This window comes from Trichosurus vulpecula, chromosome 2 (genome assembly GCF_011100635.1).
Source record: "Trichosurus vulpecula isolate mTriVul1 chromosome 2, mTriVul1.pri, whole genome shotgun sequence".
Lineage (NCBI taxonomy): Eukaryota > Metazoa > Chordata > Mammalia > Diprotodontia > Phalangeridae > Trichosurus > Trichosurus vulpecula.
Genome location: NC_050574.1, coordinates 260464082 through 260480554, shown reverse-complemented (window position 1 = coordinate 260480554; position 16473 = coordinate 260464082). Strand labels below are relative to the sequence as shown.

Below are 16473 nucleotides of genomic sequence, written 5' to 3'. Positions count from 1 at the left end.
AGAGGCATTTTGTTCTGGTCATTTTCAATAGCCATGTGATGTGGTCATGCTGAATGAGATTGGGAAAGGGGGTACAGTGCGATGTGAGGCTAACTAGGAATCAGGTTGTGTCTCAAACCCAGAATCTCCTTCCCAGCAATTTGTAGGGGCCCTCTCTCCCAGTGGTCATGATTTGAAGAAAGCCACACACCCTCATATGGCAATTCTCAGCAGGGTGGAGAGGGCCAGCAGGGAGGAAGAACACTGCCAAAGAAAAGGAGTTAGTAAAATTCTGCTGTGGAGATGAAAGAAAGGCTAAAATTGTTCTAGGGCTAACTCCATTATAGCCTTTTCTGATTCTTGGTAAGACAAATACTCTTGGAACTTTTTTTTAAACCAGAAACTTGGCTTAATATTGATTCGTGTGTATTTTTGCCAGCTTCTTCCCTGGACTGTTGCAACATCTCCAGAAAGAAGGCAAAGACCAGAAATTATTTTTAAGTACTTGTCAGAAAATAAAAAAAAGTAGTTTTAGTTTATTCCAGGCCTAGCTTCTCTCTGCCAGCAGCCTACAATCAGCAGGAAAGAACTGTGGCCCCAATTGTCAGAGTTATTCACACTGGGTTACAGGTTATTACTGGGCCTCTAATTCCAAAGACCTCCATTGAATAGATTGCTAGACTATTGCAATGCCCTGCCTCCTTTCCCTATCATTCTGTTTCCACCCCTTGAAACAGAGCCTGGACTCCTGTACTAAGGAATTAGTCCAAGGAATTAGTCAGACCCTGATCTCAATCCTTTCTATTTCCCAACACTCCCATGTTTAATTTTCAATATCATCACCTCACAAGAAGACACCATGTCTAAACAAGTTTTTTATGGTAAAATAAATAAACCAAGTTCTTTGGTTTATATAGTTGCCGTATGTGAAACAAAAAAAAATCTCTAAAAATCAAAGCATGAAAGAGATCCCAAGCAGATCTGCACATTTTTGAAGTTCATTACATCCTAAAGTAACCATCCTTCAAGAAGGTTTTTATAGTTGTAGGCTTGGACGATCTCAGAAACATCAAAAACTCTGGCCAAATGTGCCTACTTTCTTCTGCTAAAACTTTCTAAGATGAGGTGTCCAATCACTTCCCATAATAAATAAAAGTTTGAGACAACTCTGAGCTGGCTGCATGGTTTGATTTCTACAGTTAGAAGGGAGTTTTCCCAGATGTTGCTAACAGTGGCCAACAATTTCTCATTCTTTTCTAAAGGATGAAATCACTCTCTTCTACTGTTAGAAGCAGGGCACCAGCAATAAGCAACCAATACTATGACAGAATGAAAAGAGCTTTCCATCTCCCTCAAAAATGCTTCATTGAATGAAAATGGGAAGAAAATTCTGAGTATTAATGTAAGTCAAATGAATAAATCTATTTATTTTGCAATGTACTTCAACCTCACATCTGAATTCTTTGAACAGTATGAAATCAGATCAACTAAAAATTCTTTAACTGAAAACTCCAAACACTATGACTGTCCATCACTGTATACTGCAAAGAAAACACTAGCCACAAAGACGTATATAGTATGGACCAAGAGTGACTCCTTATACCATGGGGAGGTCTACCTCAAGCGAGTAAATATTTCCCTATCTTTGTATTTGTAGGGTCCAGTACCCAGCATAGTGCTCAGCACATAGTAAAAACTCAATAAATGGTGTTTTTTTCTTAATTCATTTCATTCATTCATATATGTTTTCTCGACAAGTTGTTTGAAAACAAAGTTCTAAAATAACTCTTTATAAAAAGAGGTAAAATTGATAAAAAAAAACTAAAGAACAGGAATCAAAAGTACCTCTTATCCAATTACATTCAGAAACAATACTTGCTTGAAAATAAAGAAAAACTGCAAATGCAAAAAAGTTAGTTGCTCCTCACTTTTCCATTTCAATGCCAAAAGTTAAAAAAAAAACTTACATGTTGATGAGTTTTTTAAAGTGAGTTTTTATATAAAGCTTCAATGGAATAACTAAAAGCCAAACAAAAACCTTTATTCATGCTACTTTCAAAGTTCGTTTTCAACAAAAGAACAACTCTATGTTTAGGACTCACCTATAAAGACCAGCGTTACATATTCATAGTTGCATCAATTTCCAAACAAATCCTGGTAATGTAAGTGTGGCCTACATGCAATATTTTTGGTAGAGGGCTATAGGGGTTGTCCCTCAGTGTGCATATCTGGGACAAACAGCATAAAAGAATGAGTTGAGCCAGGAATTGAACAGGAGAAGAAAGTAGGTTAGACTGCCTCAAGAAATTGCCTGGATTCCTCACTATCTCTCATGCCCCACCTCCTCCTCCCATATCCAAACTCTTGCCAAGGCTTGTAGATTTCACCTTTGCAGCATCTCTGAAATACCTTCCTCCTTCTCCCTCTCTGCCTTTCTCTCTGACAGTGGCATCACTCTAGTGCAGGCCCTCATCACCTTATGCCTTGATTATTCCAACAGCCTGCTGGTGGCTCTGCCTGCCTCAAGTCTCTTCCAATTCTAATCCATCCTCCATTCAGCCACTGAAGTGATTTTCCTAAAACTCAGATCTTTACTCAGTAAACTCCAGTGGCTCACTGTTGCCTCCAGGAACAAATACAAAATGCTCTGGTTGGCATTCAAAGACCTTTATAACTATCCCTCATCTACCTTTCCAGTCTTCTTATACCTTATTGCCCATCACACTCTCTTCAATCCAGTGACACTGGCCTTTTGGCTATTCTAGAAATACCCTCCCTTCACTCTGACTACTGACCTCTCTGACTTCCGTTAAGTCCCAAATAAATCCCATCTTCTACAGAACAAAGAATATGATAGTCCTGGTCATTGGTTACTCAGTTTTTTAAGAGGAAGGTTGGCTGAATATAAGTTCATCTTTCATTATTAAACTCTGAAAAATGGATTTCATATTTAAGAGAAAACCTAAAACAAATCTCAGTCCAACATCATAAGAACATCCAACCACACTGAAGGTTGTAAAGTGACAAATGTTTATTGATGTGACTCCATAGGAGGTCCTGGTTTAAACAGATTCTCTAGCCAGTTCAGCAGCAACTAATAAACATTTGTAATTACTCATTTCACTTGCCAAAGAAAAATACCTTATTGGTATCTTCCTTCTAGCACTTAGCAATGAAATAACTCAAAATTCTGAAATTTGAACAAGAAATGAAAAATTCAAATTTCAAAGTCCTTTATTAAGGCTTTATCATAGCATGGAGAGTCTGGTTCTAAAACATTATGTCCATGGAACAAAAGTTCAGGCAGTTGTAATCAATTGAAGGCTTCAAAGGTCCAATAATTGACTGTGTGCTATACAAAGCACAGCCTAGGTAAGCTACAAGTTATTGATCACTAGTAAGCTGACTACCATTGGATAGAGTTTGTGGTACATCCCAATCCATGATGGTCATTGACTGAGGGGTGAAAGAGTTGTGATCTGCACTGGTGGGGCAAATAGTCATGTCAGTGACATAGCTGATCTTTGGAAGTATCTAAATATGTGTGTTTCAATGTGTACAGATTCAAATCAAATTTGAATTGCTAAAGTTTTCATGACATTAACACATGCAGAAAGAACATTCTCAGTCAAGGGATGCACATGGTTGCTGTTCCCATAAATCCTTTTGTTCAAAGGGCCTAATAATAAGTTGTAATGGAGAACAGGAGTAACCACAGAAAAAAAGGAGTGGCCAAGGACAGGCTATCTAAAAAGCTTAGATGGATGGAAAAAATCGGGGATGGAATCCAGAAACAAGCTGTCATACATTTTCAAGTATACAGTTCTTTCTGTAGTTGGTAGCAACTTGGTGAGAATTCTATTCCCCTGGACCGAGCCACCTCCTACAATTTATTATGATTATTATTATTATTATTATTATTATTAATTATTTGTTGTTATTTTTCACATTTATTTTATTTTTAATTTATAAAATAAAACCAGCATGACTTAGTATAACAAAAAGGATGATTGCACATGAAACTGCAAATCTATTATGTACAACTTACTACCCCTTTTAAATATATAATAAGGTTATCATGTAAATTTCTCTTTTTTCTTACCTCCCCCTCCCCAGCCCTAGAGATGGCTACCATTAAATGTAAATAGGCATATATGTGTAAAATTATTCTATACATACTTCTATTCATCAGCTCTTTCTCTGATGTAGATAGTGTCTTTCTTCATAGGCCCTTTATAGTTAATTTGGATATTTATGATAGTCAAAATGACTTATTTGCTTAAAGTCATTCTTAAAACAATATTGCTGTATACAATGTTTGTTCTCTTGGTTCTGTTCTTTTCATTCTTCATTATTTCATGCAAGTCTTCCCACATTTTTTTAAGATCATTGCACTCATCATTTCTTATAGCAGAAAAGAATTCCACCACAATCATATACCACAACTTGTTCAGCCATTCCCCAATTGATTTCAAATATGTAAATCTCAAATATATAAAGATCCTTGTCAAATATATAAGAATATGAGTCATTCCCCAAATGATAAATGGTCAAAGGATATAAACAGGCATTTTTCAAATGAGGAAATCAAAACAATTTATAGTCACCTCTACAATTGATCAGTAATGAAAGGGGAGAGATAGGCACCCTGCCTCTGGTGTTTGAAAAATTGTGGAGTCTATATTTTGACCCTATCTCATGTGTTCCACTTTGTATTTTTAGAGTGACTTTTCATTGGAAAAACAAGACTAGGATAATGCGAGGTACCAAACAGGTGGCAACTACTTGGACCAATCAACTCCTGGTGGCCCTGAAGGATTTTTTCAGCTAGTAGGAGATAGCCTGAACATGATCTAAGGGACTGTGAACTGCTAGTGTTCCTTAAGGCTATCCTAAATATGTTTGTAGTATATAGTTTTATTTTCATCTCTGAGTAACAATTTTATTTTCTACCAAGTAAGTAATTTCTTGAAGGCATTTCTTGAGGTGGTAAGCCCAGCACTGGGCTTAAAATCAGGAAGACATCTTCCTGAGTTCAAATCTGGCCTCAGATACTGACTATCTGTATGACCCTGGGAAAGTCACTTAACTCTGTTTTTCACTATTCCTTATCTATAAAATGAGCTGGAGAAGGAAATGGCAAAACACTCCAGTATCTTTGCCAAGAAAATCCCAAATGGGGTCATGGAAAGTTGTACATGACTGAAAAAACTCAACAACATCATTTCCACGTAGTCTTATGAGATATAGGGTCATGTAAAAGGAAAAAGAAGGCCAGTTTTACTGGGTCATAGAGTAGGCAGAGGGGAGTAGGGTGTAAAAAAAAACTAGAGAAGAAGGAAGAGGCCAAGCTGTAAAGTGCTTTAAAAGCCCAAGAGAGCATTTTATATTTGATCCTATAGGTAACAGGGAGCCATTGCACTATAATTAGTAGGAAAGTGACACAGTCTGACCTCTGATATAAGAGGATCACTTTGGCAGTTGAGTGGAGGATGGACTAAAGAGCGGAGATATACAAGGTAGAAAGAACAACCAGAAGACTAATGCAATACTCCACACATGAGTTGATGAGGGCTTATTACAGGGTAGCAGTTGTGTGAGCAGAGAGAAAAATGATAAATTGGTAGAAAAAAAGACTCAGTAACAAGCTGCATATGTGGGGTAAGTATAATGAGGAATCAAGGATGACACCAAAGTTTTAAGCTCCAGTTACTGGGAGGATAGGGGTGCCCCTTGTTAAGGCAATCAGACTTTTCCTTGTTCTTTCCTTTTAGGATGCTAAGACTATCAAGTCTCCCCTTTGTTTGAATTGGTGGGAAACCTTTTGCTGTCTTTGTTATGGAATATTTCTCTGCTGTTTCTCAGCGCTGAGGCAATCAGGAGTCTTGACTTTTATATGATGTGATACTGGGGATGGGGAAGTTTCACACATCCTGGGTGAGGTCCGCGCCTTCAGGGCTCCTAACAGGATATAATTGAGGGGAGCTTGGTGTTTGACTTTTGGGGCTCACTCATGGAAGCAGCGTGGAGACTCTGGGAAAGCTATTGTGACTGCTCCCCCTGCTTTACTAACCCAGACCCATTGGTTCTTCTCTGGTAACTATGGATTGTGATTTGAATCAGACAAGGTCTGTTTGTTGATGTTTGTATTTTCTGTTTATATTTGCCTTGAAGTTCAGGGAGTTGATCTTTTCCCCTTGAACTAAGTAAATGATATAAGTATATGTATGTTAAACTAAACTGAGATTGTTAACGCCTTAAAGTTGCTTTCCTTAGAAAAGCAGATCAAAGAACCTGTGTTAGTGGCCTTCTGTGTGCTGGTTGTTATTGGTTTTACACAGCCACAGTAGCTGCTAACAAGATTGTTGCTACACCCTTCAATAGTGATGGGAAAGTTAGGAAGAGAAAAGGGTTTGGGGAAAAAGATAATTTCTGGTTTAGATATGTTGAGGTTGGGTTTGAGATGGCTACAGAATATCCAGTACGAAAGGTTCAAGAGGTATTGTGAGACTAGAAATCAGGAAAGAGTTTGGGGCAGGATAAATAAAAGAATCATCTGCACAAAAAGAAGAGTCAACAGGTTTGAATTAACAAGGAGAAGCACTACTTCATGTTAGATGAATGAGTAAGAAGTTTCTGTTGTAGTTCAGTCATTTCAGTCATGTCTGACTCTCTGTGAACCCATTTGGGGTTTTCTTGGCAAAGATACTGTAGGTTTGCCATTTCTTTTTCCAGCTCATTTTACAGATGAGGAAACTGAGGCAAACAGGGTTAAATGATTTGCCCAGGATCACACAGCTAGTAAGTATCTAAGGCCAGATTTGACCTCAGGTCTTCCCAACTCCAAGCCCGGTGCTTTATCTATTGTGCCACCTAGTTGCCCCAAAGGAGGAGGCAGTAGGCAAATAAATCTGAGTGATGTTAAATGATAAGGAGGAGAGAAGAGGGAGCTCTTAGAAAAATGGCCTATTTTTTTTCAGTAAAGTGTGAGGCAAAGTACCCAGTAAAAATGGTAGAAGTGGGTGCCATGGGATATTTAAGGAGGGTTGAAGAGGTTTGGAAGAACTACTAAAATGAGGAGAGTAAATTGATTAGGAAGGTACAAAATATTTGCTTTGCTGAAGTGAGGGCCCAGTTAAGATTATGTAACAAGTCTGTAGTGGACCCAATCAACACAATCCATGATTTTCTCCAGCAACTGTATTCAGCAGTACATGTACAGAAGCTAAGATGGGATGATGGGAGAAATACAGGGTTGGGGCTTGGCAGCTAATGCTCAGCATAGAATAAGGAGATAAAGTACTCAAATTTAGAGGGAAATATGGAGCTGAATTGGTTTACAAGGGGTCAAGGTAGAGACAAGATCAGATGAAGCAGTTTCAGAGTTCATGAATATGGACATGGAACATTTTTAGGTGATGAAACGATCAAGAGCTCTGCTGTGTGGAACTGAGATGCAATAGAGGAATAAATCATGGGAAATAAGCAAATTGAGGACCTCATAAATTAAGGTATTTGAGGGTATATCTATGTAGATGTCAATGTAGATATTGATATTGAATTTCTTAGTATGAGGGAAGGAGCTGGAAGGGAGAGAAAAACTGTGATTCAATGTCTGACCTTACTGAGGAAGGGAGGAGAATGTCCTGTAGTCAGTAGATTACAACTACCAGAATCTTGATTTGGATTGAATAAACCTCAAAAAAAGAAAGTTTACTGAGTGATGGCAGTAGCAGGAAAATCTGGAAGAGATAATGGGAAAGAAAGAGTATTCCAGCTTTCAGTGTTGAAAAGGGTTGACATCGATTCCACATCATTCGGAGGGAGACAATTGTTTAAGTCAAAAGATGGGAGGAATAGGAAAGGAAAAGGTTTAAGATGAAAGAGAGTGGAGCTGGCATTCTGGAAAGCATGGTAGAAAAGCTGAGTAGATCTGGAGCAGGACATTTAAGGGCTAGGGCTCAGAGGGATAAGACTAAGGGAATAGGCAGTTAGGGACAGGAAATGAGGTTTTTATAATATACAAGGGTTCTAAATCACTGGAATGGGGAAAGTATAACAGGGTGTGAGTATGCTAACAAAGACTACAGGCAGATTATTAGTGGTTAGAGAGAGGTCCCTTAAGGGAGATAGGTGATAAGATTTTTAAATTTTTTTTAATTAACAAGCATTTATTTTCTATTCCTGACACCTTCCCTCACCCATTCAGCTGAAAAACAAATAAAAACAATATCGTCATAACTAATATGTACTGTCAAACAAAGCAAATTCTCACACTGGTCAGGTCCAAAAATATTTTGTATATTGAGTCCCTCACTTCAACATCTATCTCAAGAAGTGGATAATATGCATCATCATCAGTCCCATGGTTGGACATTGAATTGACAAAAAACAAAAAAAAAAACCAAGAAAACAAAAGAAACAGATGTTCTAAAAGGAAATCTGGGGATAGCTTCTAGAAAACTTCCCTGTTAATGAATAGTATGTTTAATATTATAGATTTATTTTGTTAAACAGATGAAACATATATTGTGCTGCATCTCCTTATAATTGTCTGCTACTTCAAAACTCATTAAAAAATAAAAGAAATGATCATGAGTTCTGCCTTTGCATATTTTTATCAATTTCTGTTTTGCCTGAAAGCACAACTCTTCCTATTCATTTATTGTACACTATTAAAATAGTTCTTTCCAGTCTTAGATAATCATTAACCACAATACTAAAACTGCCTAGAACAGGTATCTTTTATGTATCATTTACACTTCCTTTTTGTTCTTTATGTGTGCTGGTATATTTAAAAGATCCTTGAGATTATTTAAATGAATAAAATTTATTTAAAGCAATGTTTGTGTGATTTCAAGAAGAACTCTTATGCAGTCAAGCAATTTATCTAAGGAAAAGAAACAGAACAACCTGATAAACAGAGAATGGAAATGTATATATGTAGATTTTTTATACATTCATATGTATATTTTTAAATTTAACCTACAATAGCCAAGGCATAAAAAAGGCTTTATATCTGAACCTATATCTTTAATAGCAGGCTTAAGATGTCGAAAAACAAGGGAGACAGCAAAATTACACTATGATCAAAACTCACAAAGGTAAGTCTGAATGAAAACAAAATTAAAGAACCATCAAGCATCTTCATTTTAACAAAAATGCCATAATGTAAAAACAATTTACACATTAGAGCTTCAGTCTGATACTCTGTCTACTCAGGAATGGAATCTAGAGTAACACAGATCTTGGACCCCATCCATGAGAGAAGTTTCATTCTTAAAGTACTTGAAAAAGCTGGTCATAACACTGTGTCACCTATGAGACTGCTTGCTTGGGCTTTTAGAAAGGCTCCAGGATATTCTTCTATAGTAATTTATTCTGCCATTATTTTGTTACCATTTGGGATTCAGTAAAAATAAATTTCTAATAATAATCTGAAGGCATATATTAACCTGTACAATGAAAGCATTCTCAGAAGGCTAAATTTCCATGATACAAGCCAATTCTTTCAATTTCCATCCAATCCCATACTCATAAGGCAACCTTCCAATGCCTTATTGTGGCATGAAGGTTACGATGGATTCTTGAAAACTATGCCAAAGAGGTACGAATTTTGGAGGCCTTACCAAGCTGAAAAATATTCAAGTATGGACCAGTAATTAGCTTTATGTCTATCATCTAAGAACCAGCATAACTAAGTTCACAGAGGCTCATTATCAGATTGGCCCTATGGTAATTTTCTTTGGTTCCAGCACCTCCAAAGACAGGCTACCAGGTAGTAGAGAGGTTGTAAACTAAAGAGGATACACACACACAACAATGATGATCAATTTACTAGAGCGTTAAGATATACAGCATTTAGAAGGATACCCAGTGTGTCCATAACAATGTTTCATTCTCTCATCTTTTTTTAAATTTTATTTTTAATTTATGGAATAAAATGAGCATTTCCATAACATAGTACAATTTAAAAAGATGATTGTATATGAAACTGCAAATCTATTATTCACAACTTTCTATTCCTTCCAAATATCAACAAAATTATCATGTAAATTTCTTTTGTTCTTTCCTCCCCTCACCCTAGAGATGGCTACCATCACACAAACAGGTATATGTATATATAAATGTATTATATATAGATATAATTATTCTATACATGTTTCTATTTATCACGTATTTCTCTGGGTGCAGATAGTATCTTTCTTCATATGCCCTTTATAGTTAATTGGGACATTTATAATAGTCAAAATAACTTATTCATTCAAAGTCATTCTTAAAACAATATTGCTGTTACTGCATACAATGTTCTTTTGGTTCTGCTCATTTTGCTGCTCATTATTTCATGCAAGTCTTTCCATGTTTTTCTAAAGTCATTGAGCTCATCATTTCTTATAACACAGTAGATTCCATCACAATCCATTCCAATTCACAGTAGATTCCATTCACAATCCATTCACAATCACATTCCAACCATAACTTGTTCAGCCTCAGCCAATCCACAATTGATGGGCATCCCTGCAATTTCTAGTTCTTTACCACCACAAAGAGAGTGCTATAAACATTTTAGAATATATAGATTATTTTCCTTTTTTCTCTAATTATCTTTGGAAATAGACCAATAAGTGGTATTTCTGGGTCAAAGGGTATACCCTTTGAATACCTTTTGAATGGTAGTTGAATGACTCTATCAGCATAATTCAAGATTGCCCTCCGAAATGGTTGGATCAGTTCACAATCGAACCAACAATGAATTAGTGTCCCAATTTTTCCACATCCTCTCCAACATTTGTCACTTTCCCCTTCTACCATTAAAGAAATCACATGCTTATATCAACAGATGCACAAAAAGCTTTTGATAAAGTTCAACACTCATTTCCACTTAAAAAAAATTCTCTCATTTATTCAAAAAACATGCAGAGTGGCTTAGGCCCTACCATTTACATGAAAATATATACAAAAAATCCCTCATTCTCAGGCAGCTTGATACCCTAACACATTTTTATTTTGTAATATCCTTCTCCTCTCTACATTGATGATCCAATGACCTTAAAAGTGTTACTTTTTTTTAATAAAAAGGAACTTTTAAAAATGAAGACAACTTGGCAATATGCCTTGAGATACAACTAAATCCTGATTAGTGTGAATAATAAATCCCCTGAGGTAGTCACATTATTTGAATTCATGGTGCATATTTCCATTGGGATAGAACCAATTGCCATATTTTATATAATCATAATATTAAATAATATGAATCCATACATGTGACCACTTCAGGGGATTCATTATTCGCATTAATCAGGACCTTGCTATAATTGGTATAATAGTATCAAAGATGGGAAAGCACGTTCTATGTTCCTCTACTGTATATCCCAAAGCAGTTTTCAATGTAAGATATAACTATTAGAAATAATATATCCCTAATCACCTACTATAAATTCTCATTTATAACCAAAAAAGGAAGAAGTTTGCATCAGAAGTTCCAAGTTTGACCTGAATTCTGACACTTAATTCTTATTTTTATGACCTCATATACCCATATTTCCCCATGTATAAGATGTCCCTTTTTCAAAAAATTTGGGGTCTAAAAACTGGGTGCATCTTATACAATGGCTGTAGATTTTTTTACTTGTATTTTCTGCTTTTTCACGCTTGTTGTCTTTGCACTCATTGTTTCACATTTGTTACCGGTATATTAGGTTACATTTTGCCACATTCTGCACAGAAATGGCTCTGAAAAGATTTTCGTACAGTGCTGAATTCAAGTTAAAAGTGATCCAGTTTGCAAAAGTGAATGGAAATTGTGCTGCTGAACATAAGTTTGGTCCTCCTCCAACTGAGAAAACAATCCCAGACTGGCTACAGGAAGAAGAAACCCTACTGAAAACGCCACAGCAGAAGAAGGCCATGAGAGGCAAGTCAGCAAAATGGCCTGATTTAGAGAGGGAATTGAAGATATGGATTGAAGAGTAAAGGCAATTGGAATTCCTGTGTCCACAAAGATGGTTCAGCATGAGGCAAGAAGAATTACTGATGAAAAAGAAGTTACTGATTTCAAAGGAGGACACAATTGGTGCTTCAGGTTCATGAAACGGAATGGATTAAGCACGCACACGCACACCGGACTTGTCCAAAAGATGCCTGAAAGCTATGAGCTGATGAATAAAACTTGAGTTCAATAACTTTATGTAATACATTTTTTCCGAATTTCAGGCCCCAAAATTAAGGTGCGTCTTATACATGGGGAAATATGGTAAATTGTTTAACTTTTGAACCTCAATTTCCTTATCTGTAAAAGAGGGATAAAATACTTCAACTACCTACCTCATCCGGTTTTTGTTAAGCCACTGTTAGAATAACACTACACTAAGTACTACACTGCTTGACATTTTCCATTACCTTGTTAAATGCCTCTTGTTAACTACCTATGTTAAAAATTGGCAACCACTCCTGAGAGTCGAGGAGTAATACATATTAACCACAAGTCTCCCCTCTTCCTTTCTCGTTCAGCCAGCCAAGATGCCAAAAGGGAAGAAGGCCAAGGGGAAGAAGGTGGCTCTGGCCCCTGCTGTAGTAAAGAAGCAGGGGGCCAAGAAAGTGGTCAATCCTTTGTTTGAGAAGCGGCCCAAGAACTTTGGCATTGGTCAGGACATCCAGCCCAAAAGGGACCTTAGTTGATTTGTCAAATGGCCTCGGTACAGCAGACTGCAGCGTCAAAAGTGTATCCTTTATAAGCATTTGAAAGTTCCACCAGCAATTAACCAGTTCACCCAGGCTTTGGATCGTCAGACAGCTACTCAACTGCTGAAACTGGCTCATAAGTATAGACCCGAGACAAAGCAAGATAAGAAGCAAAGGCTTCTGGCTCAGGCTGAACAAAAGGCTGTAGGAAAAGGAGATGTTCCCACTAAGAGACCACCTGTCCTGAGAGCAGGTGTTAACACTGTAACTACCCTGGTAGAAAACAAGAAAGCACAGTTGGTAGTGATTGCACGTGACATGGACCCCATTGAGCTAGTGGTCTTCCTACCTGCCTTATGCCGAAAAATGGGGGTTCCTTACTGTATTATCAAAGGTAAAGCCAGACTGGGTCACTTAGTTCACAGAAAGACCTGCACAAGCATTGCCTTCACACAGGTTAATCCTGAAGATAAGGAAGCCCTGGCTAATCTGGTAGAAGCCATCAAAACCAATTACAATGACAGATATGATGAGATCGCTCATCACTGGGGTGATGATCACTGGCTCAATGTTCTGGGACCAAAATCAGTGGCTCATGTTGCCAAGCTGGAAAAGCCAAAAGCTAAGGAACTTGCAACCAAATTGGGTTAAATGTATATTTGCTTTTTCCCTACATAAAAATGAAAATTTAAACAAAATGAAAAAAAATCCTCAAATATGGTTATGTGAGAAGTAGTAGAATAGAACAGGAATATACACGCACGCGCACGCGTGCACACACGCACACACACACACTTATATATATGACATTAGAAACCTATTCCAAGCCCTTCATTTATGTGCATCACTTCTCTGCTTTCTCTCCTTCTTTTCATCTCTGCAGTGCACACACTGAGAAAGATAAAGTTCCACTAACCAAGAGACAGATGGAATTCATGGAGGGAATCCTAGACTCATAAAATGTTAGGGCTGAAAGGGACCTTACAGATCATTTAGTTGTAGGGTTCTTAACCTTTTTTAGGTCATGGACCCTTAGGCAGTCTGGTAAAGCCCAGTAAAACCCTTTTCAGAATAATTGTTTTTCAGAAGAATTTTTTAAAAAATTATTCCGCCCCCCCCCAAAAAATTAAACCAAAAAATCAAAAGCTGTAAAAAAATAAAGATGTATTTTTCCCATTAGAGTTCATGGACTGACTAAATTCTGTCCACAATTATAGTCCAACTGTCTCATTTTGGAAATAAGAAAATAGAAACTTCAAGAGATACAGTGATTTGCCCCAGGTGACAAAGATAATTAGTGACAAAGCTAAAACTAGAAGCCGAGATCTCCTGACTCCAAGCCCAGTTTGTTCTTTCTTTGCTATTACAGGTCACACAGATTCTATTTATAACCACAATCCTTAGAGCACACATTCATTGTCAAACCATGTCATGTTTAATGCTCCTCCTCTCCATTAGGCTCCTCCTCTCAACTCATTGTGCTTCTCCCCAAGATAAATGTGCTTACTTAAAACTATAAATAGATGGCTTAAGGGAAAGTCCTTGAAAATCCCCAACCTACCTTTATTTCATCACATTTATATATTATATATACATATATATTATATATGTATATATATGTACATATATGTATGTACATATATATATATACATATATATATTATCATTTTGTTCACTTATTTGATCCTTACAACAACACTCTGAAGTAGGGGGTCTCAAGTGTTATCATCCCATTTTTATAAATAAGGAAACTGAGGTTTAAAGAGGTTAAGTCATTTGCTGCAGGTTATACAACTAGTAAGTGACAAATTAAGGATTCAAACCCTTTTTTGGGGGGCTAACTTTGCCATTGTTTCTACTCCATCTGGCAATTGCTTTGTGTGGGGAGGCAAAGTGCATGTGTGTTACTATTCCACCCTAGCATGTGACTTCCTTCAAGTGCCCCAGCCATTACATGTTATGCATGATGTGATTTATTATAAGACCCAGTAAAAACACAAGCACACTGCAGAGGCTAAGTGATACCACCATCAACAAGGTGATGAGGACAAGGAGAGAGGTCATTAGCATCCATTAACCAGCCTCTGGGGAATGGTCTGCTGGTATCAATCCAGTTTCAGCAAGACAAACACCTATCTCAAACATAAAAAACACCACAATTAAAATTAATTGGCAACATGATAGCTTTCTCAACAGAGGTGCCCAGGAATAAGTATATCACAATATTGAGATACTTTTCTTTCCCTCCTTAAGAAAGCCCTTCCTCAAGGCAGCTAGGTGGCACAGTGAGTAGAGGAAAGGCCCTGGAGTCAGGAGGACCTGAGTTCAAATCCAGCCTCAGACACTTGACACTTACTAGCTGTGTGACCTTGGGCAAGTCACTTAACCCCAATTGCCCTGCCTTCACCCCTCCAAAAAACAAACAAAAAATAAATAAAATTAAAAAAAGAAAGCCCTTCCTAAGGAAATTCAGGCACACAGACAAGGTTGGGACCTTTATAATTGTTGTGAAGGTTAATTGGAGAATTTTGTTCTTTAACAAAAATTATCAGCACCGCCCCCCTTTAAAAAAAAGTCCATGGTAGAAAATAAAGTAGCCATTCATTACCAGTGATGCAAAAAAAAAAACATTTCAACTTCCATTTTCAGACAATTAATGTAATACCTCAATTACTTTTATTAACATCCCATAACTGAAATCTATAATGGAGGGTGTTAATGAGGTCATTCATCAGAAACTGATATAGAACTAGGTATCCAGCTTCCATAATGCACAATTTTATTATTCTGTCTAAATAATATTGTGCACATAATTAAAATGCTTTAGCTGAAAATTAAAATGTCAACAGGGATATGCCCACATTATTACATGGATTCCATATCCAGAGCATTCTTGCAAGAAAGAACCATAATGGTATATTTTTTAACTTCTCATGTTTCACTTTAAGTAAGCTCATTAAACTATCCTTACAATTTTTTCTCCCTTATTTTGACTTTGGGCTTTTTTCCTTAATGGTGATATTTTCCCCCCAAGAATGAAATATTAATATAGTATTTACATGATTTTCAGTCACTTTGGAATTTAAACACATTCACTACCATTAAAATTTAAATAAAGTATATTTAAAATTGAAGAGGACGTGCCAGTAATGCTTCAAGATTGCTGCAGCTCTGGCAATCATGGGCTATTATTAAAGTAGTTTCAGAAACAGGTGACATTTCTAGGAAGAAACAAATCATCTACTGTTAAACTGATAGGTTGAAATTACAGAAATGATCAGTCTCACAGTTTTCCCTGATGGAAAAGAAAGGGAAAATCAGATCAATTGCCAGGATTTTATTACTTCCTCTACAACATTTGATTCAGATAAAAGAGCAAGAGACCAGCTTAGATGTACCTCTACTGGACTCTAAATGGGCACCTAAGAAACTTATTTTTGTTTAGGGTGTTTCTTCGGAATGGAATAAACTCTATTGTACTTGCAACAATACTGTATGTGTTAAAAAAAAATAAAAATAAAATAAATAAGATGGCCTCATAAGAGAAAATCTTATGAGAGATTTGAGTGCAATAGAGTTAATTTTAAGTTTTCCTCCAATTGAACATAAGTTAATAAAAAAAAACTTCTCACTCAATAAAAATGTCAAACAAACCATTCCTTCTGGTGGTAAAGAACAGTCATTCTTTCATCCTCTTAAGTATATAAATCTACAAGAAAATAAGTTCATATAATGGCAAAATGCTATAAAGATTTGATTTGATTCCTTATCCTAATTTTTTCTTGTTAATTTCCTCAGATTCCATTCTATTTA

General features: G+C 36.6%; 1 protein-coding gene and 1 pseudogene across 1 annotated transcript in view; one reads left to right on the top strand and one right to left on the bottom strand.

The window, feature by feature from the left end:
• PLCL1 (phospholipase C like 1 (inactive)) overlaps positions 1-16473 on the bottom strand; it is a 446236-nt gene that overhangs the window by 95729 nt on the left and 334034 nt on the right. The window lies entirely within an intron of this gene.
• Positions 12459-13311, top strand: LOC118839269 (annotated as a pseudogene).